We start from the raw sequence: 23,093 nt of genomic DNA on the forward strand, positions 1-23,093 counted from the left end.
TTTTTAAAGAAAATGTTGGGGCTCCTGGGTGCCTCATTTGGTTAAATGTCTGACTCCTAACCTTGGCTCAGGTCTTGACCTCAGAGTCATGGATACAGGTCCTGCAATGGGCTCTATGCTGGGTGTGGAGTCTACTTAAAAAAAAAAAAAAGAAAAGAAAATGTTAGAGGACTTAGCTAACCTGACTTCTATTGGTAAAAAGATATACAATTAGATCAATAGTGTACAGTGGAGAATCCAGAAACAGACCGCAACATAAATGGTCAATTGATTTTTGACAAACTTTCCAAGGTGATTCAATGGAGATAGAAACACCTTTCAAAAAATAATGCTGGATCAATTCCATATGGAAAAAGGTACAAAACAAAACAAAACAAAAAAAGGACCCTTACTTCATACCATGTACAGAAATCAAGTCAAAATGATCACAAATCTAAAATAAAACTTAAAATTATAACACTTTTATAAAGAAGAAAACAGAAGAAAATACTTGCATAGAGGAAAACAGGAAAAAAATGCAAAGTTCAGGGTAAGAAAATGTATCTTTTACAGAATGCAAAAATATGAGCCTTACAAGGAAAAAAAAATGGGGGATCAATTAGACTTCATCCAAAACATGAAAGACACCATTAAGAAAACAAAAATGCAAATCACAGACCAGGAGAAAATACAGGTAACACAAAAATCAGGGAAATAATCAGGGAAATGACTTGTATCCAGAATACATAAAGAACTCTTTTAAATCAATAAGAGAAAAATAACTCATTAAAAATGGTCAAAAGATATGAACACTTTACCAGAACAAAAACAGGCAATTACCAACATGAAAAAATGCTTTACATGTTAAGTCACCAGTAAAATGCAAATTGTTACTGCAATGAGATAATCACCACGCACCCATTAGAAAGGCTAAAATTTTAAATGCTGACCATACTAAGTGTTGGTAAGGAGATGGAACGATTGAAAACGTTTCTATGTATTGGTATGTATGTGAGGTGGTAATGCCACTGAGTGGAATTTCTGGGTTTAGTCTATGCATATATTCAACTTCACTAAATATACCAAATTATTTTCCAACATTGTACCAATTTATAATCTCCCTGCAATGTAAGAGTTCCCATCTCTCTATCTCCGCACTAGGACTTGGTATTGGCCAACATCTTATTTGTACCCATCGGGTGGGAGTAAAATGCCAACTCCTTGCAGCCGCAATTTATGTTTCCCTGATTACTGGTAAGATTGAGCATCTTTCAATATGTTTACTTGTCGTTCGTCGTCCCTCTTGTGTGAGATGAATATCCGTATCTTCTGCCCATTTTTTTTTTTTAAACATTTTATTTATTTGACAGAGAGAAATCACAACTAGGCAGAGAGGCAGGCAGAGAGAGAGGAGGAAGCAGGCTCCCTGCGGAGCAGAGAGCCCGATGCGGGGCTCGATCCCAGGACCCTGGGACCATGACCTGAGCCGAAGGCAGCGGCTTAACCCACTGAGCCACCCACGCGCCCCTCTTCTGCCCATTTATCTACTGCGTTGTCTTTTTCTTATTGATTTGCGGGAATTCTTTATTTACTGTGGATAATCATCTTTTGTTGGTCCTATGTGTTGCACATATCTTCTCCTAGTTGGTGGCTTACCTTTTTACTTCCTTGACAGTGTCTTTGGATGAACACAGATATTCCTTACTTTATACACATAGAAATGTGTTGACTGTTTGCTTGGAAGTCTAAATTTTATAAATTGAGCCAAATGTTAATTCTTTGGGGAACGTAATTTAAGAAACTTCAGGAGAGATGCTCTTTTTAAAAGAGGAAGTTTGTTTATAATTAACACAGTCATTCCCCTGAAGCATTGCTTTAAAAATTGTTTATAACTCTATAATAAGATTTTTAAGAAGTAGGATATTCACGTAACATTCTGAAATGGACTTGCAAAGAAACACTTTGAACTGTGAACACTTAGGAAATAATGCTTGGGTTTCCAGAAGCAAATAGAGCCTTATTAAAACCAATTACTTCACTTTCCTTCTCTTTCTTTTTTCCCTTCCAGAAAAAAGTTCTGACTTTAGAGGAACAGAGGGATCCCACATCTATGTGGTCATATATATTGAGAAAAATATAGAACATACCTTGATTTTTAAAAAAGTATTTGATAAAATTTACCTTTATTCTCTCTATATAAGATGGCGAAACAAGATGAGACTGCAAGACAGGGTACGTTGTATCCTGTGTTATGGTATGATAGAAATCTAGTGTTGTATATAGTACAGGAAGAGTATACAGAATTCAGAGTCTGAGCCAGACATTGTGGATGAATGATTTTAGATTATCTCAAAATCACTGTGCTGTAATAGCCACAGAACTCCAGCCCTCGTCCTGTCCCGTTTAACATTTTTATCTTATAAAGATGTTGAAATGAAAATGAAGCTACTTCTCAATTTTTTCATCATTTTTAATGATATAAAGGAAGAACAATTATCCAAGCAGATGGCAGAATTAAAATTCTAAAGGACCTCAAAACCGAGAGGATGGAAGTTACCCAAGGAAACTGCGAGTCTGTCTTCTCATTTAAAAGTTAACCATGCAAGTAAACAGTGAGTGGGATTTGCCTTGGCTCAGTTTCATTTTGAAAAGATTTTGTATGTCTTACTTGGCTTCCTGTTGTAAAGGGACAACGTGGTGAGATGTCTCCGCTCTGAGCTGCTGTCCCTGCAGGAAGGCACTGCCTGTACAGACCACTGCAGCCGCCCGCCGCCTCCCCCACTCCCTCATGAAGCTGCTCCCGAGACCTGCTGGACATCCAGTCCATGAGTGTTCAGTTCCGGGGCCACGTTGCAAGCAACACGTTAGTGGTAGCCAAAGCAGGGTGTTAGGGGAGCCCAGGGCACCTGGTCAGGACAGAGCCCTTTGCGTGTGAGTAAGGTTTCCTGGTGGGTGGTTTTATCTGCTGGGAAAAAGTGGGGATTTTCTTTTCAGTGGCACAAAAATGCCATCAGCTAAACATATAAGAAACCTAGAGATCACTTTCTGGGAAACTGGAAATCTAAAAATGTTTCCTGGGAGAAAGACAGACCAAGGGACTTAATAGTGACTGTCAGATCCAGCCCAGAATTCCTATTTCCAGTCCTCCAGAGAAAGCAGGGATTTAACCATCCTGGTCCCATGATCAGGATCCCACCTGCTGCTTCTCTGACTTCCCAGGGTTATGTTCCTGTTCAGAAAACTGGGCTCTCCCTTGTCCCTTTAAAAATTAAAAAAAAAAAAAAAAAAGACATCATAGGATGGTGGTCAAGAGCATGGAGAATCAACTTGAAACTATAAACTTAAGCTTGACATCAGATGCTGCTTTGGGGTTGAGTGATCTTTCGTGATGTTCTTACTATCGGAGCCTCCTTTCCCTATAAATAAAATGGGCTGGAGGTGGTCATGAACCAGCCTCAGAGCACGAGGTGGGTATCAAGCATGATTCTTATAAAGGGCTTGGATGGGACATAAGCGAAGCTATATGGTAGGTTTCCTGATGATCAGCCTGTCAGGATCTCCCCAGTGCCCACTGCCCTAGTCCCGAACCTGAGCCCCGGGGGCCAGTGCCCTGTAACCAGGGACGGGCATGCCAGTCACTGGTCAGTTGCCTCCTGGACTTGCTATGGGTCTCCCCTGATCTGCAGAGTGTTTCCCAAGAGCCTACCACACATGGCTATTGAGCACGGAAATACGGCGAGTGCAACTAAGGAACTGAATTTTAAATTTCATCTTATTTTAATTAATTTACATTTAAGCATGGGTATCTATACACGCCAGCGGCTGCCTCACTGGATAGCACCAAAGAAAAGATCTGATGGTGGCTTGAATGGCCGTGGGCACTCCTCAGTGGCGATGGTCAAGTTGAGGTTGAATGCTCTTAAAGGGGGTAGTGTGCAAAGGAATCCTTGCATTGGGTGGATCCTTTCAACTTCGACCTGCTGGGCTTCTCTCCACTGCTTTTCCTCCACATCCAAGCTTTGCCACCAAACCACGCTGTCACTTCATGCCAGGGGTCTGGTAGGACCGGCCAGCGGCTCACAGGCTTCACAGTGACAGGTGCAGGGCCTACGATAGCTGTCTGTGCCTCCAGGAGGAGCTTAGCAGGTCCCAGCAACAAAGGCTGATGCTGTTTGCATTTTGTTTTCAATCAGCTAGGAAACAGGAAGCCCGAGTTCAATTGTTCCCTGCCCGGGAGTGATGCACGCAGCTCTCTCCTGGCTGGTGTTTTTCAGAACAATGGAAATAAATCTGATGTAATGTAGCAGAACATGACAAGGGATGGTTTTCCTCTTAACAAATACTCATTTGAAATGGTGCCCAAACCCTGCACGAGGAGCGATCTATTTCCCACAACAGTGTTCCAGCAAAACCCATTACTAATTCCACAACTCAAATTAAAACTAACAGAGCTTGAAGGCGGGGGCTGACATTCTCTCTGCTGACAAGGAGCAAGGAAGGCGGGTGGGGGAAGGGGCCCGGCGCACTCGCGTGTGTATGTGTTTAATTACACTGTTTAACACATTGAGAATAATTTAGCCACCCGAGTGGAGAAAATAAGCCACTTAACTGCTCTCTGGCGGAAAAAAGCCCCGTGCAAACCACTTTCAGCTATCTGACACCTAGGCACACCTCAGGGCTTTGGAGAGGGAGAAGGGGGAATGGAGGGAGAGGTAGACAGAGTATGGAGAGGCAGAGGGGGAGGAAGGAGGAGAGAAGAGGAGGAGGAGGGGGGAGGGAGAGATGAAGGCAGTGGAAAACAGAGAGGGGAAGGGAAGGAGGGAAAGGGGAGAGGTAAATGGAAAAAGAGGAAAAGCGAATTTTGAATGTACACAGCTTGACTATGAGTTGGGAAGGCATATGATTATTTCTCAAGGAGACCTAGTATAAGGTGGCGTAAAGGTCAACACGGACATGAATTTTAGGGTTTAGAAAAGAACCTAACATCTAGGCCCGCGCCTCCCTCACTTCAGAATCAGCTCAGTGAGTTTCCAGTCTTTGTGGCCTGAAAGCCGAGAGTAGGGGGGTGTATGGCCCCTAGAAAGGCAGGCCTCAGAGGAAGACTCTGTGGGCTCACGATGCAGAAGGAGAAACTGAGGCTTATGGTCGGAGAAGTCTGGCCAGCACTTGGCAGAGACTCCTGTCCAAACCCCAGCTTCGTGGCAGAGGGTCTGGCCTACAGGCCAAGCAGGTCACGGCCCCTGCCAAGGGGCAGCTTCTTTTCTGTGTCGTTAGGGCTGAGAGGGGTCGGAGGTCATCTCTCACCCACCAAGGGCCATGGAAGACAGAGAAATGGAAGAAGGTTCTAGCATGGCTTCAGATTTGGAAAGTCCCCTGGAACCAGCAGCAGAGAAGTAAGTATGCAGAACAGAACCACGCCTTGCCTTCTAGGGACTCTGGGTTCAGCCCCAGGGCTGACAGCCCAGGAGATGCGGGAGATGCAGGGCTTGGTGTGGGAGAGGCAGGAAGCCAAAACCACCCCTCCTGTCCCAGAGACAGTGCAGCCCCATCCTCCTCACTCCCTGGTGCCCACACCAAGTGAACCCAGCTTCTCCCGGGACATAGGGTCTCAGGGAGCTAGGAGACCTCAGCTGATGGGCCCCTTGCAGAAGGCCCCATGGGGTAACAAAAAATCCTTGCCAGGCAGGGGGAGCCACTGAGGCTGTGAGCTGCGGGCATGCCGCCCCCCTCCCCTTACCCATTTCCCCCTTTGGAACTCTGGGAAGGCTGGACTTTCTAGTAGCTGTAATGTTATGTAATGTTCTGTTTCTGGAATGGAGAATGTGGGTTATGTACCCTAACGGATATTGCTGGGCAGAAGATGAAATAGGAGCCCACTGAATACATTATTCCTTTCAGTTAAATTGGGTTCATCGTGTGCAAACAAAAAAAAAAAAAATGGAATTTGCCTTTGCACGAAAAGTATATACTTCCCATCCCCAAAGTTCTCCAGTAGGTGTCATTTAATCACAGAGGAAGCCTAGAAAGTTCCTGAGTAGACTGGTGATGTATTCTGAGGACAAGATGGAACGTTCTTTCTGGGTTCTAGATGTGTCCCAGAAACACTAAAATTTAATATGATCTTGGATTTCAGGGCACGGGTTCCCCCCTTCCCCATCAAGAGAAGATATACTTTCTACTTAGCTACTTCCAGCTCCTTCTTAAGCAAATCAGGGGGCTTTAGGACACTGGAGCCTATTATCTATAATCTGGGTCTTACGAGCTGCTGTTCCTGATCCATTCTCCCCGGGTAGCCCAGGCTCCAGACTGCTCACCTCCCAGAGACAGGCCCTGCGGGCTTAGGGTCTTTTCTCTTAAGATTCTTTGGAAGTTGATACCACATTTAGATAATCAATTTCTTCAAAAACAGAGGAGACAGAGACAGGGAGAGGGACAGAGCACCCTGATGGAGAGGGGCATGGAGACAGAAAGACAGACAGCTGGTGGGTCAGTGGATGGAGATGGAGAGAGACAGCCGGTGGGTCGGTGGAGATGGAGATCCTGAGGAAGAACAGGAGAGCAGGAAGGCCAAAACCGGCTAGGGAAAGTCATTTTCATGCAAGCCCAGCATCTTCTGGTGTTGAATCAGAGCCTGAACATCTCTGGCTCTCTTACCTCTCAGATGTGAGCACTCAGGAGTCCAATGGCAGAGACACCCTTCCTGTCCCAGGGACCACTCTGAAATCCCCTCCTATGACAACTGGTCCATAGGGTGATATCCAGGGCATGGCTCCGGCCATAGCCCAGGGGTGCCAGCAGCTGGAACTTGGGCATCCCCGTGTGCACCTGGCATTTCTGGGCATCTCAGGCCTGGGGAGGCCACAGAGGCGACAGGGCAGAGTGTGGGACTGGGAGCCTGGTGCTGGCTCTGCCAGTGGTGTGGGGATGGCAGGGGAGGAGAGATGGTCAGTAGCACCAGCAGCCAAGCACTCTAAGAGAGAGACTCCTTTGGCCAATCCAGCTCCAGGACTTAGGACAATGGTGTCTCCCAAGAAGGCCCAGGCCAACTTGCTTGCTCAGATCCTTTTCTGAAATCAAGTGGATTTCAGACCCAGGTAAATGGGGTCATGCTTATGGGGACAGGGACAAGGCATGGGGTGAGTGGGAAACGAAAGTCTTTTGAGAGGATCTTCTGGATTAACTATGTCGAAGAGCACCATGAAAGAAAATGAACTTAGAATGTGTGTGTGTGAGAAGGTGAGTGAGACAGAGAGAAGCAGGCTGAGGGGGGTTTAGGCCTCTGAGATTTCCCATGCCCCTTCCTTCATTCGTTCTCATTCCATCCTTAAGAAAATCCAAGAAGGCCAGAGCATGTGAGGAGGGCTGCGATAAGCAGAGGAGACTGGAGAAAGGGGAGCAGAGGGTCTAGGAACCTGCCTGCGAGGCATATGAAGAGGCCCTGGTGGGAAGGGGAAGGGCGGACCCGCAGCTTGAGCCAGGAGGAGATGCCGCCCCAGGAAGCCTCCGGCTCCCCCTGCTGCCTGGGCTAGGTGTCAGAACAGGCGAGGCCCCAAGGAAGTTGGGGGCGGGGTGAGGGGTTGGGGGGAGGCCTGTGCCTATCTGGAGAAAGTGACGTTGTTCTAGAAAGAAGGCAAGGTTTGCAGGCAGTGTCAGAGGCAGACAGCAGGGCTCAGAATGGCCTCGGAGTGGAAGCGATGTACCCGCGGTGGCCGGCAGTCCAGAGTCCTGGGAGCCAGCCCATCCTGAAGGCCTCTGCCCAGAGTTTCTCCCCAAGGTAAGGCCATCTAGAAGTTTCTTTAGTACTTAAGAGGATGCTGGGCATTTGGGAGATGGAACATAACAGTGTAGCTTACTGGTTTGAAGCCACTTCTGGGTAACAAGATGTGATGTTTGGTGAGGAGAACCAAGGAAATGGTCCTAGGACCTCCCCTGTGCCCAGCAGTGATCCAGATAGGGGTCATTGGCCACATCTCCTGAAGCAGGTGTGTGGTCACTCCCAATGGAGACAGCCCTCGGGGGGTCTGGCTCCAATCTTGGAGCTGCGGGAGGTCCTGGTCAGGCCTGACCGACAGCTATGGGAGCGGGGCCAACAGGGTTGACCCAGCCAGGGATCAGAAGGCAGAGTATCGCCCAAGGGATCATCGTTTCAGAGAGAAATGAACCAAAGGTCCTGGCCACTCTCCGTTTTAAAGGTCCCTTGTGGCTATTGAGCAAAGTGAGAATGTGAATCCCAGAGCACAGGGGGCGAGAGGCAGCCCCTCCCGCATCACCCGACACTCAGTACAGGACACGGAGCATCTTCCCTACGACTCCAGCAAAGGCGGCCGCCACGGGACCAGCCTTCGTTGCCACACGCCTATACCAGCTCTTAAAAACTGGCATTTGCTTATCAGCTATCTAGATGGCCTCTGAGCAGGACGAGACGACCCTCAACTGCCTTTCAGCAGGAAGGGCTCCGCTCCCAAGGAGCTGGAAGACCCCCTTCAGGATCACCTTGTTCAACTAAGTTAATTATTAAAATGACGAAATCAGGTCTGGCCATGCTCTCCTGGTTGCTTATTGCGGGAACATGCTTTGCAGACTGGTGAGCGTGCACAGGCTTTCCATTAGATCACAGAATTCTTTCTTCAAAAACTGTTTGTGCAAAGCAAAAAGCGGTGCATGGTAGAGAAGAGTCCCCTGAGAATTCAAGCCCGAAGACAGAAGCCAGCGGGAACCCAGGAGGGCCAGGGCCGGAAGCCGTGCTCCCAGCCAGGTGTTGGGGACTGGAAGTGCTGGCCCGCTCAGTTTGACCAGTTTCTCTATTTTGGCCCTTCTCAGAGCCTTCCTAGGAGAATCTGCATCAGGACTGTCCTCGGAGGAAGGGGACCGTAGGAGGCACAAACACCTGTGGGGGAGGTAGACTCTCATCTGCTGAATATGGAGTCCTCCTGAAGCTATCACCCAGCAAAAATAGAAAAAAAGAAAAGAAAAGAAAGAAAGAAAGAAAGGGTTTAGGTCTAGCCGGGACAGGTGTGTGGGGCAGGTGGAACCATTCAAGAAGATCTGCTGAATTACTCTGTTTATGCCACCTGGGGGTCAGCGAAGTTTGATTTCTATCCCAGGACAGGTCATACCCCCACTGTAACCGCAGAGGGAAAATGTCTGCACTTACTCTAGTCTGGTTAGCTTGGGTTCAAGCCAAACAGCGAGAGCTATCTCCCTAAGCACAGAATCACATCTCCAGGAGGACCCGGCCTGAGCAGCCCGAGAGGCACAGGCATTGACTCTCCAAAGCTCTAGGGTCCATGGAGCCGCCTCGATCTCTGACACGGTGATCAGTGTTGTGGTGAACCCAGATTTCTCAACTTTGTTCCCGTAATTTGAAGCTAGATCATTTGAAAACAAAAGGCAAGCCCTGAGCCCCATTCCTTCCTTCAGCAAATATGAAACATGGACCACGTGTCAGAAATTGAACATGGGTGAACAAGGAGACAGGATTCCTCCCATCGGGGTGTCCGTTATGGTCAGCGTAGCCCTTGAGTTTGGGACTTGAAGCACAAAAGCTAAGGTGACTCGCTGTTAGGGGACATAGGCCAAGCGTGAATGATCTCTTATCGAGGCAACTCATCCTTTGCTCTAGCTTTCCTTCAAGCCTAACCTTGGACCATTTGGGCTAGAAGTCCTGGGTTTTTGGAGCTTCCGCAGACACTTCTCTGGTGGGGAGACGTAGAATCTATGTAATTAAGATGCTCTTTGGGGGAATTCGTTTGCTCACTGAAGTTTGGACCACTACCTTGGTCCAAAGCCCAGGGAGGTCACCGCGCACATCCTACCTGCTTCCTAACGGGTGTATCTGATGTCAGCAGTATTCCCGTGGGAGCCAGGGGACGTCTGGCCAGGTCCACCACACTCAGCAACAGCAGCTTTGTGGGAGGGAAAGTGGCCGTGGTAGATGAGGGTCGCGTCTCTGGGGAGCACGCAGACCGACAGTGCTGGCAGAGTCCGGAGTCCGGGTTTCTCCTCGCAGTAGGCTCCTCCTTATATGTGCTTATTGGGGAGTGCCCCACCTTAGTTAAACAGTGACTCCTGGACCAGACCTCGGGGCCTCCGGAGGGAGGGTGCTGTGTTCCACTGCAACTGTCTTCCAGTCCCAGCTCACTTCCTGGAGCCCCCAGCTGAACGGCTGATGTCTTGGTTGCCTGTGCTGTGGTTTTTTCATTGTTCCAAGTGTTTACACTAGGAATCAGAGAATGCCTGCTTCTACAGAAGCCCTTCCAGAGCCTTCTCGGACAGGGAAGGGCAGTGGCCAGGTGTTGCGTATCAGGAAGAGCCCCTCAAAGTAAGTCACATCACATGGGCCTTCTGCGGGAGAGAACATCTACATTCAGCAAACAGTTGGAGGAACACATTAACCCCTGGGCTTGGTGAACCCCCTTGGCGGGGGGCAAGGTCCGCATCCTCACCGCTTAATGGATCTGGGAGAAAGAGAGGGGAATAGGGCACCCCTGTCTCGCCCTTCTCCCCAATAGCAGGGCTCACCCTGTGTTCCAGGTGAGAATGATGAAATAGGGAAAGCAAGAAGAAAAATGTGGAAATCCCCAGGAACGGAAGTGACTGGGATCCATCCTCGCTGGCATAGCGGGGAAAGGATGGATCTGGAACGCGGAGGGAAGAATTGCAGCGCGTGCCAAGTGTGGCTGAGACGGGCCCCAGGGAGGCTGCCAGGTGGAGAGGAGGGGTCCCACAACCATTGGAAGGGGGCTCTTATTCTTCTTCCCCAGTTCCTCGCTGTCTGACTTGGGCCAACTCTTCCCCTCTGAGTCGTGGTTGACTATGTGATAAGAGGGTTATGAGGCTTGCCTGGCCTTCCCTCCTATTTATTTACTGGAACTCCTGCACACCAGCGGACACACGCTGCTGGAACTTTCACTGTAAATACAGTCAGCAGTAAACACACTATGGTGTGAATATAATTAATGAATAAATAGACCTCTCTTGGTGGTGTGTGATTCCACTAATAGGGCAGGCAATCCAAAACATTCGAAAGCCAGAGTTTCAGAAAAACATGGTGTGAAAATGCTTTAGAAGGTCCTACCCACGTCCGTGTGTCTTGAGAGTCCCTAAAGAACACTCACTGGGAGTTTTTCTGCTTACTGATGATTTTTTTCTCCTATGTCATCATTTTTTTTTTCTCCTTAGAGCAGGAACTGTTGCCCCAGAGCAAGATTTGGGGATACTGAGTTAAAAGGGGCAACTGTCTCAGGATGCCTGGGTTGGTTAAGCCTCTGCCTTTGGCTCAGGTCATGATCTGAGGGCCCTGGGATGGAGCCCCGCATCCCATCCCATGGGCATCCTGCTCAGTGGGGAGTCTCCTTCTCCTCCTCCCCCTGCTTATGCTCTCTCTCCCTGACGAATAAATAAACATCTTTTAAAAAGTCGGGAGGACTGTCTCCCAAAGACGTGGTTTTGGTGCTGGGAGTCACACAAGTCACTGTGGATAAAGTGGGGGCCTCTGGAAAGGCTTGTTTCCAATCCAAGAGCTTGTTTTCTTTTGGGAGTTCGCTGGGTCTTTGGTGTTCTCTCTCTTCCTCATTCATATGCGCTCTTTAGAAGCCAACTCTCAGGGGTGTGTGTGTTCCAGAGAAATCCAGCCTGGGGCTGTAAACTGGGTGACCTCTCTCCTAATTTTCTGGCTGGTCTTCCTCCAGGTCAGAAGGGGCAGTGTGGCGTGCCCCAAGCGTGGGCAGTTCGCATCTGCCCCGAGATGCAGGCCTCTGGTCCCCAAATAGGACCCTCCTCTTCCACCAAGTCAGGCCTGCCTTTGGGGCCTGTGATGGCCCACCCAGGCCTCCGCCATCACGTCCAATGCTCAGACCCCGCTGTGGCCGCTCATGCCCGGGCTGCGTCAGGCCATCCCTGCGGCTGCCGTCTGCACCCCTGTAGCTGACACCCCCAGCTCTCAGTGTCCTGAAGACTTGGTGGATTACTCTAGTGTGTCACCCCCTCTGAGCCCGGAGAAGCCCCGAGCCAGGCTGGACTCGGGGTCTCCACCCTCCCTTTGTGAACCCAGGCTGCTGAGTCTGTCTTCACGGTGACTTCTTCTGCAGGTGGGTCTTCACCCGTTCATCCGTTCAAGTACACACTCCCGAGGACTCCCCCTTGCCCACCTCTAGCCACGCCCCAAGACTCCGGATCCTGGGAGAGGCAGCTCTCCCCGTCCCTGCTGCCACTTCTCCTTCCTCTCACTTTCTTCCCTCCGCCCCTCTAGTCTCGCTCTCTGCCTGCTTCCCTCCCTCCCCCGCCATCATTCCTTTACAGAGTCCTTCATGACAGCCACCTGTGCCAGGCCCGGGAGACACAGCAAGGCCCGGCTGCCTGGAGTCTAGCAAGAGAGACACACAGGGAGCCGGCTGCGACAGAAGCAGCCGGAGGATTTTCTTGTGATCAGAGCTTGTGGGGGGGAGGTGCGGGGGGGGGTGGGGTGCATGTCTATGAGCACCTAAAACAGGGATACCTCATCTTGACTGAGGAGTCACGGGAGACCCCTAAGGGGGGACGGATGGAAGAGAACCTTACCAAGAGAGGAGAGTGGTGGACATGGTCCAGGCAGGGGTCCGAGTGGTGAGAAAGTACAAATCCCAGGGGATGGCTTGATGGCTGTTTCAGGCCATGAAACCCAGGTTCCCAGGACCTGGATGAAGAGACAGGTCACTACCAGTACTCCAAAGTCCCCTTTGCACCCCTTTCCCATAACCATCCTCTAGGATGTCCCCAAGGTAAACTGTCCCTAGTGTTGATTCAGGGGATTAAATCAAATGTCCCTGCAAAATAGGACAGGGGACTGTTGTGACAAGGCAGACAGGTACTCAGAGTGCTTGCCATAGAGTTAAAAGATCATCTGACCGATTTCATTATTTTTACATTCCTCTGTGTGTGGAAAAAATCGAGTCAACAAAGTGAGTTGAGTTGTTTTGAAGGTTTTTTTTTTTTTTTCTTTGAGAAAGAGAAAGAGAGTGAGAGAGAGAGTGAGAACACGAGAGGGGGTAGGTGTCAGAGGGAGAAGCAGACTCCCTACCGAACAGGGAGTCTGCCTATGGACTCGATCCTGGGACTCCAGGATCATGGCCCGAGACGAAGGCCGTCGCTTACCGACTGAGCCACCCAGGCACCCTGAGAGTTGGTTTTTGTTAGTGCCAAAAAGTACGCCGGGGCCAGAGGCTCATCTAGCTCGAGTTTGCTGTACTATGGACTGTATTCTGGGTGGATTATGACCTGCCCTAGTCACGTTCTCAGGCTCTGAGCAGGGGGCGACAGATCCAGCATTACCTTCAAGAGCATCCTACGCACTCACCTTCAAGAGAAGCATCCTACGCACTCAAGCTTCCAAATCGTAATGTCTGGGGCCAACCACTTACTTACGGTGGAATTTTGGACAAGCTACTTAACCCCAAGTCTGTTTCCTCAACCCCCAAATGGTGACAGCAATCGACTCTAACTCAGCAGCCATCAAGAGCATGGAAAAAAGCAAAGGCCATTCAGTTGCTTCATGCGAAGCCTGGTACCTAGGAACAACTCAGTAAGTGGCGGCTACAAGTTAGTAAAACCAGACATAGTATGCGGCTGGCGGACGTTGAGGAAAGCCAGGTGAGAAGAGAGCTGGGGCTTCTCCGCTGGAAGCCACAGACACGTGTGGGCAGGACAAAGGTTTTAACCCAGGCCAGAAAGGGAAAGCCAGCTGGGACAAAGAGAAGATCCAGAGAGGGAAAAGGAAGTCATTCTCATGTGTTTGGTCAAGTTCTATCTTAATAGCAAGTCAGCCTGCCTGCGTACTCTAAGTATTGCCTGAAGAGAATAACAGAGACCAGCAGGATACATGTGTGTGTGGCCGTATGTTGCCGAACAGAGACAGATGCATTGGGCCAAGGAGAGCCGAGCTCTGCTGCTGATGGAGAATCCTTACTCATGGGCGCGCTGGAAAAACCACCCCCTTCCCTGCCTTCTGATGTGCTGCAGAGGGCCTGGGGAGACTCAAGCCCTGCTTGTGCTGAAGGAGCAGGACAGCAGCACCCTGAGAGATGGGCCTCTGCGTCATTGCTGGGCGCTTGCTCTGCCCCTTTCAATGTTCTAGCATCCCTCGGGGTGAGCTCCTTGGGTGGACACCCAGGGCTGAGAAAGCATAGTCCGAGTGTGGTCACTGTCACTGCAGCCCGAGGAGGAGGCATAGAGCAGGACTGTCCTAGGACAATGCATAGCGAGGGGAGCGAGGGGACAGGAGAGATGTCATTGCTGCTTCCTTCTTTGACTACATCTCCAATAAACAAGTTCTCAGGGATTTGAGTCAAGAAGGCTTAGGCAAGCCAATGCATGTGGGGGAGCGAGGGAGGGTTGGAATAAGCCGTGTTGCTTACTTTCATTCTTTAGCTAAGCTGGGGTCCTGCGGAACACCCATTTCCTTCCCGAAAGGAAATTAAAATAAGATGGAGTGGAGACAAGTACAAATAATGCGTGCAAAGTTAATGCAGAATGGCTTGAAGACAGGGGAAGGGCATTTGGTAAATGGGTGGGGGAATATTCTCCTTGCCCAGGAAAGTCTGTGACTGCTCTCTGGGGTGACAGACCTTGAGAAGACCTTGAGTAGGTGTACCCAGAACAAAGGACCTACCAGTAAGATTTGCAGGGACTGAGACTCAACCGGATCTAAATCACCAACTTCCCATCAGGCTCTTTGTTATGAGTCAGTTGCCTTGAAAAGAGGTCTCCTGTCCCTGTCGATGGGAGAGACCTTGGGACCCTCGAGAAAATGTTCTTGGAGGACCAGTTAAAACAGTAGAGCTTCTTCCTGTGGATTTCTGGGCTTCTCCATCTGTCCCCCAACATAGTGAACAAGAAAACTAATTAAGCTCAGTTGGGGAGACCAAAAGAAGGGGATGCCCCAAAGAGACTGTCTCCATCTAGGCCAGTCTTGGGTGTGACAAAAATACAACAACAGGGCAGAGAAATGAATCCCCAGAAGGAAAGAGGAAATTAGGCAGGGGTCTTAGAGAAAGGAGGAAGGGGGAGATCCTGGGGCCTGAAGCTGCCCAGGATCCTCGTGGAGTCCTTGACGGGGCTGCTAACTGCCCACTGACACACTATCTATGAAAGATAATCAAAATAATTTCATTAATATGGATTCTGGCACCATCGCAAAGTAATGAAATGAGGAAGTTAAAACCGCCAAGCACTCCCGCAGATGAGGAATCAAGATATGCCAGTTACGATCACAGAATGCCAAGACAGGAGGTCAGAGAAATAGTCATGCCTCCTTGATAAGGCGATGCTGCTGGGAGGTTGTGTACAAGCCTATTAATATCTATTTTTATCCATCCTAGAGCCATACTTCCATCTAGAGAGGACAATCATTGGACAATGGACGGAGCATGAAGATAAGTACAGTGTGCTCTGTTGCAAATTCTGCATCTGAACAATCAAGCTTCATTCATTTCTTGTTTGCTCATCATGTTAACCTTTTATTATGCAAAACTGTCAATTCAATTGCACAATGCAAAAAAAAAATATTGGGGACGACTCACAAGCAATGTAGCGATGTTTACCGTTGGTGCTAAAGGGGAAAAAAAAAAAAAAACTAACCAGAAAGAATCTGGGAAAGGATTCTCCCCCTCTGCTCCTCATTAGCAAGCTGATGGGCTCCGCTCACTAGGGGAACTTGAACTGACTCCCACCCAAGCATGCCCTGGGAAGGAGTTGGGAGGCTTCCTTATCTGCACAGAAAACAAAATTTCGCACCGTGAACTGGGATATGAGATTTGAGAGAAGGCTCTCTTGGGCAGGGAGCTCTTGGCAGCGGTTCTCAAACTTAGATACAGAAGATTCGCTGGGGGAGGGGGTTGTTACAAAATGGAGAGATTTCCACTGGGAGGTTTGGGGTGGGGTGTGAGAATCCGCGGATTAACAGGCATCCCAGGAAACTGCTTTGAGGATGGATCTCTGGTAGCCCTGGTTGCCGCTGGCCCACTGCTTAGAAAAGGCAGCCCCCGCCCCACGTGGACGCTGGTGCTATCAGAGGGTCGTCGGGCCTTCACAGGGTCAGGAGGTAGGGCTGCCTTCTGTGAGCATGCCAGGAGCCCTGGAGGGGAGCCTAGTGGTAAGTCAGGGTGCTTCTATCAATGGATGGTCAGAGTCAACCTGTAGATTTCAGAGGCCACTGATGCCCACCTCTGTTCGCCAGATGAGTCTCAAGCCTGGCTGTGCATGAGAATCACCTGGGGAGATTTTTAAAAAAATACCATCCCCCAGATCAGCCAAGTCGGAAACTTGGGGCTGAGGGAGGGTGCTCCTGGTAGGAATATATTTTAAAAATCCTTGAGCAATTGGGATGCGTAGCCTGATGGAGAACCATGGGTCTGATCTCTTTCTTACCGGTTGGGTCCCTCTCTCCTGCCTCCTTCATGGGTGGGGTCATTTCCAATTGTTCAGTGCACGCACCCCCCCACCCCCCCACCCCCGGTCTGCCAAAAGGCCCCAGCTCAGCCACCCCACACAGCCTGCTGTATCTCAGAGGACTCCATCCCCCTTCCCCAGCTCTCTCTTGCAGAGAAGACCCTCTTCCCTCAGTGTATTAGGGGAGTCAGTTAGTTTCAGGAGCTGTGGAAGGAAACTGTGTATTTCTGTATCCCCTTCATTCATAGCACGCAAATGATTCGTGCTCTAAAGTCTTAGGGCAAGTTCCCTGTGAAACAGACTCTGAGAAGATTCATGTGCAGAAGCTTTACTGGGTGTTGTTGGATCAGTGCCTATAGGGCAATGAAGGAAGAGGGAGGTGCTAGGCAGAAGGACCCGGATGTTGGCTGTTGCAACGAAGGTCTACGCGGACCCCGTGGCTGGTCTAGACTCTGGGTGGACCTTCAGAATTGTTCCATTTTAAGGGATAAAGGCAAGCCTTTTATATCCCCCACATGGACTAGTAACTGGATGCAGGCTGTCTTGGCGGAGGCAGCATGCCCTTGGATGGGGTGACTCTCTTCAGTCAAGGACAGTTCAAGGACAGTAGGAGTCTCCCTACTTGGCAGAACCACGGGCTCTCAATGTGCCAGCAGGCGCTGTCAGTGGAGTCGGGACACGGCCTGTCCCAGTCCCGAGCCAGGATCCACCTGTCACACCACTTCACGCACTATACCAACCATACTTGGGGTCTTTATTTTCTGAGAGAAGATTTTCAGTAGGAATGAATATCTTATTAGTGTGCATGAGGAAGGGAGCCTTCTCAGTGGCCTCAAGAGGCAACAATGGTTGTGGTGTAAGAACCTCCAGATTGGGATTAGAATCCCAGCTTGACCCCTTACTTAATTTAGGCAAGTCATTAACATATCTAGGGCTCCATTAAATGATCCTTGCAATGGGGCTTATCAAGAAGTACCTCAAGTTATAAGCACCAAATGCAATGGGTGGGCAGCAGCTGGGGCAGTGAACTTTGTGTGAGCTGGTCCTTGCCCACCTGAGCTGCCTCTCGCCATCCATGACCCCACAGGACACTTAGGACAAGACTTGTCCCCAATTCATGCCGCTCGTTCTGGTAGCTAAGATACTGAGAAAACTCTGGTGCTGTTCCTGGGGGGGTGGTGGGGTGGTGGGGGTGGGGGCGGTTGCCCCATACTTGGACCCAGACTTGCTCAATTCTCCAACCCCCCCCCCCCTTTTCTTATTGAAGTACCAACAAATGCCTTGCCCAGTTTTTTCTTTAATCGGTGGCTTGGCAGGAGGGCTTGCCATCTGCAGGGAGGGTTGTCATGGTAAACAAGACCCCCCTCCCCTGCCCAGGAAGAAATCTTAAAGTCAACGTGAAAGACAACACCAAGGGGGCAGAAGAACTAACACGCACTGAATTTCTGCTTCATCAGTGGGGCTGCCGATCTCCCAAGTGATGTTCATTATGAAGCTGACTAATAACCAATGTTAGCAAAATGCTGTGAGACTCTCAAATGAATAAAAACTGGGACTTAATATGCTCTATATGATTTCAACTATGTTTTACAATGGTTCAAAAATGGAAGTAAAAACGTCAAGATGTCACAATGTCTCTATATGGTAAGACTGTGGCTGATTATATTCATGCCTTCTTTTACATGTTTCTAAAGTTTACATTTTTTTTTTCCCCCCATGAGGAGCTGTGGGTGGAGAAAGAAAAGGAAAAAGAAAATGGATCATGTGCTCCCACCGGGGGGAAGGCACATACCAGTGTTTCCCACCAGCTTTCCCCACAGGCCGCCATGGTCCTGTCCATCTCACTTCCCCAGGGCTCAAGATGTCTGTGTGAGGAGAGTTAGCAAAGCAGACACTGGTGCTAATAAGCACTTGCGAGCTTGGCTGGTTGTTTTGGGGGAGACTTGTCAGCTGCAGGCTGCCTGCTGTGTGGGTGTGTTTCCCTGCTGTCACTGGATAATTCTGTCATCAAGGACAGTATTTGGAGTTCTGCATGAGCAGCTCTCCCGGTGAGACCGAAGGGGCTGTTGTGACTTGGGTACCAGGGCTGAGGTGAAAAGGCTGGTATTCCAGTTGTGTGAGGAGATGGGAGGCTTGAGTAGCCCTGAGGGGTATGTGGAGTCCCAAGATGATGGAAATGGGGCTTGGATGGGTCCTGGTAAGTCCTATCTGTGAATATACCCGCCTTCTGATGGCCCACTGCCAGGATACCTGGAGTCCAGCAAAGAGGAAGTCACGGCCCGCTACTGGGGAAGTTAGAAGCCTATTCTGGAAGCCCACAAAAACAAAGACACAGGATGCCAGATCAAACCAGACAGGCCCAAGATGGTGGGCGCCATGACAGGAAACCCTTGACCAAATAAGGAAGAAAAGGCATGAAATTCTGCTTCCAAGAAATCCCTACAGCAAGCAATGAATATTCCACCCTCTTGTGAACAGATGTCAATACTTTACAGAGACCAGATAGAACCCTAAACCCTGGTGCACATACCACCTCCCTCCCCCCTTTCTCTCTCTCTCCCCACCCCCTTCACCCTCTCTCACATCTCAAGAGTGTACTATCACTGAAATAAACTTTCTGGCTTCTACTTCTCACTCACTATGCTATGTCTGTTTTTGAACTCTTTCTCAAAATGAAACTAAGAGCCTTTGATGACATCCTTGAGACAGGCTGGATGGAGGCTTTAGGGTCTGAGGTCTCCCCAGTTCACTTGGCAACACTGTGAGCCTGGGACCTTTGGGGGAGGTGTTATTTCACTGGTTTCAAGTGTTTTTCAAATGTTTAACCCATTATTGAGAGAATCCTTAGTAGAGAGCAAGGCATCTGGGGAATGGACACCAAATAGGTAGGTATTGATGAAAGGGAAGAGAGATTTTAGACCCGGAAGATGATCTTAAGATCATCTTGTCTTGCCCATTGCAGGAGAGAAATTGAGCCCCAGAGAGGTTAATAATGAACCTGGAGTGACCTCCGTCCGAACGAAGACCAACATTCTGCTATAGCTTTTGGAATGTGTTGTTAGTTGAATTATCTGTCCCAGAATAACATATGTTGGAGTCGTTACCCCCAGTACCTCAGAATGTGACCTTCTTTAGAGAGATGGTCTTTGCAGAAGTGTGTAAGGCAAAGCACAACTCTGAAAGTTGACATATGAACCCACCTGAAGAGCCCTGGCCTGTGCAAGGGAAGATGGAATAGATTAGTCATTCTGAATATACTTTTTCTTCAAAAAAAATTGGAATTGTTTCTTCAAATTTTAATTGGAAGCCCAAATAAATAAAAGTCAATAATTTAAAAAAAAAAATGAATTGCTCTGTTTAAAAAGTGGGCAAAAGACTTGAACAGCTATTTCTCCAAAGAAGATATATTAATGGCTAATAAGCATAACAAAATATACTCAACATCATTAGTCTTCAGGGAAATGGAAATCAAAACCACAACGAGATACCACTTCACACGCATTCCAGTTATTATTATATATAAAAAAGGAACATAACATGCATTGGCAATGGTTTGGAAAAATCAGAAGCCTCATACATTGCTGGTGGGAATGGAAAATGGTGCAGCCACCATGGAAAACAGTACAGAAGACACTATAGAAGCCGTTCCTCAAAAAATTAAATACAGAATTATCACATGATCTAGGGATTCTACTTCTGGGTGGAGATCCGAAAGAAGTGAAACCAAGGACTCAGATGGATATTTGTTCACAGCAGCTTATCCACTGGAGCCAAAGGAGGAAATAACACAAATATCCAATAATGAATTAATAGATCTTAAAAATGTGGCATATATACACAACATAGTATTATTTAGTCTTCAAAAGGAAGGAAATTCTGACATAGGCTACAACATAGATGAGCCTTTTAGAGATATTATGTTAAATGAAATAAGCCAGTCATAAAACAACAAATACAGGGGCACCTGGGCGGCTCAGTCATTAGGCATCTGCCTTTGGCTCAGGTCATGATCCCTGGTTCTGGGGTCCTGAGATTGAAGCCTTCATCGGGCTCCCTGCTCTGAGGAAAGCCTGTTTCTCCCTTTCCCACTTCCCCTGCTTGTGCTCCCTCTCTTGCTGTGTCTCTCCCTGTCAAATAAATAAATAAAATGTTTAAAAACAAACAAATACAATATGATTTCACTTGTATGAGGTACGCAGAGTAGTCAATTTTAACACACACACACACACACAGGCCGTTCTCATGGAACTATAGAATTTATGTATTTGGGCTTCCAAATAAGTTTCACCCCTTGTGCGAGGCCCCCAAAGCACCTCAGAAGGGCCTGAGGGAATATATCTGAGAAACCCTGGCCTCCAGGATCCAGAAGCTCTTTGCAGTTCTGACCTCACAGGATTTCATGACCTCTGCCAACCTTTCCTCTATAGGAGCATTTTGTCTCTGGGATATAGCATCAAATACTATAACCTGGACCTTCCCTTCTCTACCCTGTTCACCACTTCCTCATTTCTTGTTAATGGGTACAGTGTTTCTGTTTTCCAAGCTACAAATCCAGACAAAGAATTATAAGTAAATAAAACACCCTTTCTCAAGAAATTCACTATCAAAAGCGAAATGTGTCAAGAGATTAATCTTACTACACAAACAAGATCATGAAAACAGATGCACCTTATTTCTGAGAAATACTTATGTAAACAGGAAAGATGTATTTCTTTTTGAGGCTGATTTATCATTTAGGTAAAAAAAAAAAAAAAATCCCACCTCAGTTAATCAGATTGATCACAGCATGACCTTCAAACAGTTTGATCTTGACCCCTCAGGGACCTGTATAATTTAGAGGTGTGGTTTTTCCCTGGTTGAGACTGAGATAAAATTTGCTATGGACTATAAGATGAAAGGAATTTCTCTTGGATTCAAAATTTTATGTGAGAATGAAGCTTCTTGAAGGTTTCATATCAAGGATTTTTTTCTGTTAAAAAAAAGAGTGAGGAACTGAGTATAAGCATGACAGCTCAAAGAGCTGTGATCTATTGATTTAAACTTTTTGGAGAGAAATTATACTTTTAAATTTTTAATCATTTCTTTTTTATTTTGTAATATTTGGTTTTATCTCCTTTTATAAGATATGGTAAAATATTGCTAGGCTGAATTTGGGTGCTGGTTGGAAGCTTGCAGATTTCCCAATGTGCAATGTTTAATTTCTGTACATTGTCTAAAAAATGTGTTTTTTAATCTAGTTGGGACCTTGGGAGAGAAATATGTAGATACTTAAGATATAGCACTGGTTAACTTGTAGGTAATCCCTTTCCAACTGTTAGATTATCTTCTTTGTGATGATGCCAGGTTGTTTGGATTGTTCATATGTGTATAATCCCTTAAGTAGAAAGTCTGTGAAAGAGAACATTGTTTTGCATCATGGTAGAATAGACGTCTCTCATTTTTGTCCTCCCTCCAGACAAAAATAATTCAACATCCTTCCAGGGACAAAGATAGCCTTGTGGGAGCTATGGGACCCAGCACATACACAAAAAATTCTAGAAAGAGTCTTGCCCACAGGTGCATTATACATTAGGTAATATACATGCAGGTATTGGTCCCAGCTGTGATACATTCAGTGGCCCATGAACTGGCTCCAGTCCCTCTCAGCTGCTGTCTGGAAACTCCTGGAAACCTGGTAAACACTCTCTCAGATAATCATCCACTGACAAGACAGTCTTTGTGGGAGTCCAAGTTTCCAGAAGAGAAGCTCCAGAACACTACTGGAGAAAGGAAAGAAGAAGAGAGGAGCAGTGAGGAGAGGAGAAGAGAGGAAGAAAGAAAGAGAGAAAGAAGGGAGAGAGGGAGGGAGGGTGGGAGGAAGGGAGGGAAGAAAGAAAGAAAGAGAGAAAGAAAATGTTTAGATGTACTGGAGAGTGCAGTTAGTGAAGACTGGAGGAAGTGAAAACTACTTCAAATGTGAAGGCAGCAATGCAAAATTTCAAGGAACTGAAAACTCAAGGATATGTGATTCTACCAAAAGATCAAAATAATATTTCAGTAACCTAGCTTAAGACATAGAGATTTGTGATTTAACTGATAAAGAATTCAAAAGAGCTATTTTAAAGAAACTCAGTGATCTATAAGAAACAAAGAAAGACAATTCAACAATATCAGGAAAACAATAAACAAACAAAATGAGAAGTTTAGCAAAGAGATGGAAATCACAGAAGAGGACCAAACAGAAATTCTGGAGCAAAAGAATACAATGGATGCTGTGAAAGTACGATAGAGAGCACCAGCAGAAGAATGGATCAAGCCTAATAAAGAATCTGTGAGCTAGAAGACAAGGACTTTGCAATTATCCAGTCCAAGGGGAAAAAGAGTAATATAAGTCTCTATGATATGTTGGACACCTTCAGATGAACCAATTTGCAAATTGTTGGAGTTCTATAAAAAGAAGAGAGGGAGGAAGAGACAGAAAGCTTATTTAGAGAAATGATGGCTGAAAACTTTCCAAATCTGGAGAGAGATTTGGATATCCAAATTTACGAAGTCACCAAACAAAATCAACTTAAAGAGATCCTCTCCAAGCCACTTTATAATAAAACCACCAAAAATCAAGGACAAAGAGAGAATCTTAGAACAAGAAGAGGGGAAAAAAAAAAAAAAAAAAAAAAAAAAAAGCTTGCAACTTCCAAAGGAAGCCCCATTAG

At 47.5% G+C, this 23,093-nt stretch overlaps 1 protein-coding gene across 1 annotated transcript in view; it reads right to left on the reverse strand.

Moving 5' to 3' along the window:
• Nucleotides 1-9,973, reverse strand: part of CAPN13 (calpain 13) — an 80,493-nt gene extending 70,520 nt beyond the window's left edge. Inside the window, exon 1 of the mRNA XM_045979788.1 lies at nucleotides 9,795-9,973. The gene's annotated coding sequence lies outside the window, so the exon portion shown is untranslated. The remainder of the gene's footprint in view (nucleotides 1-9,794) is intronic.
• Between the last annotated feature and the right edge of the window lie 13,120 nt (nucleotides 9,974-23,093).

This window comes from Meles meles, chromosome 15, assembly GCF_922984935.1.
Source record: "Meles meles chromosome 15, mMelMel3.1 paternal haplotype, whole genome shotgun sequence".
In the NCBI taxonomy this organism is placed as follows: domain Eukaryota; kingdom Metazoa; phylum Chordata; class Mammalia; order Carnivora; family Mustelidae; genus Meles; species Meles meles.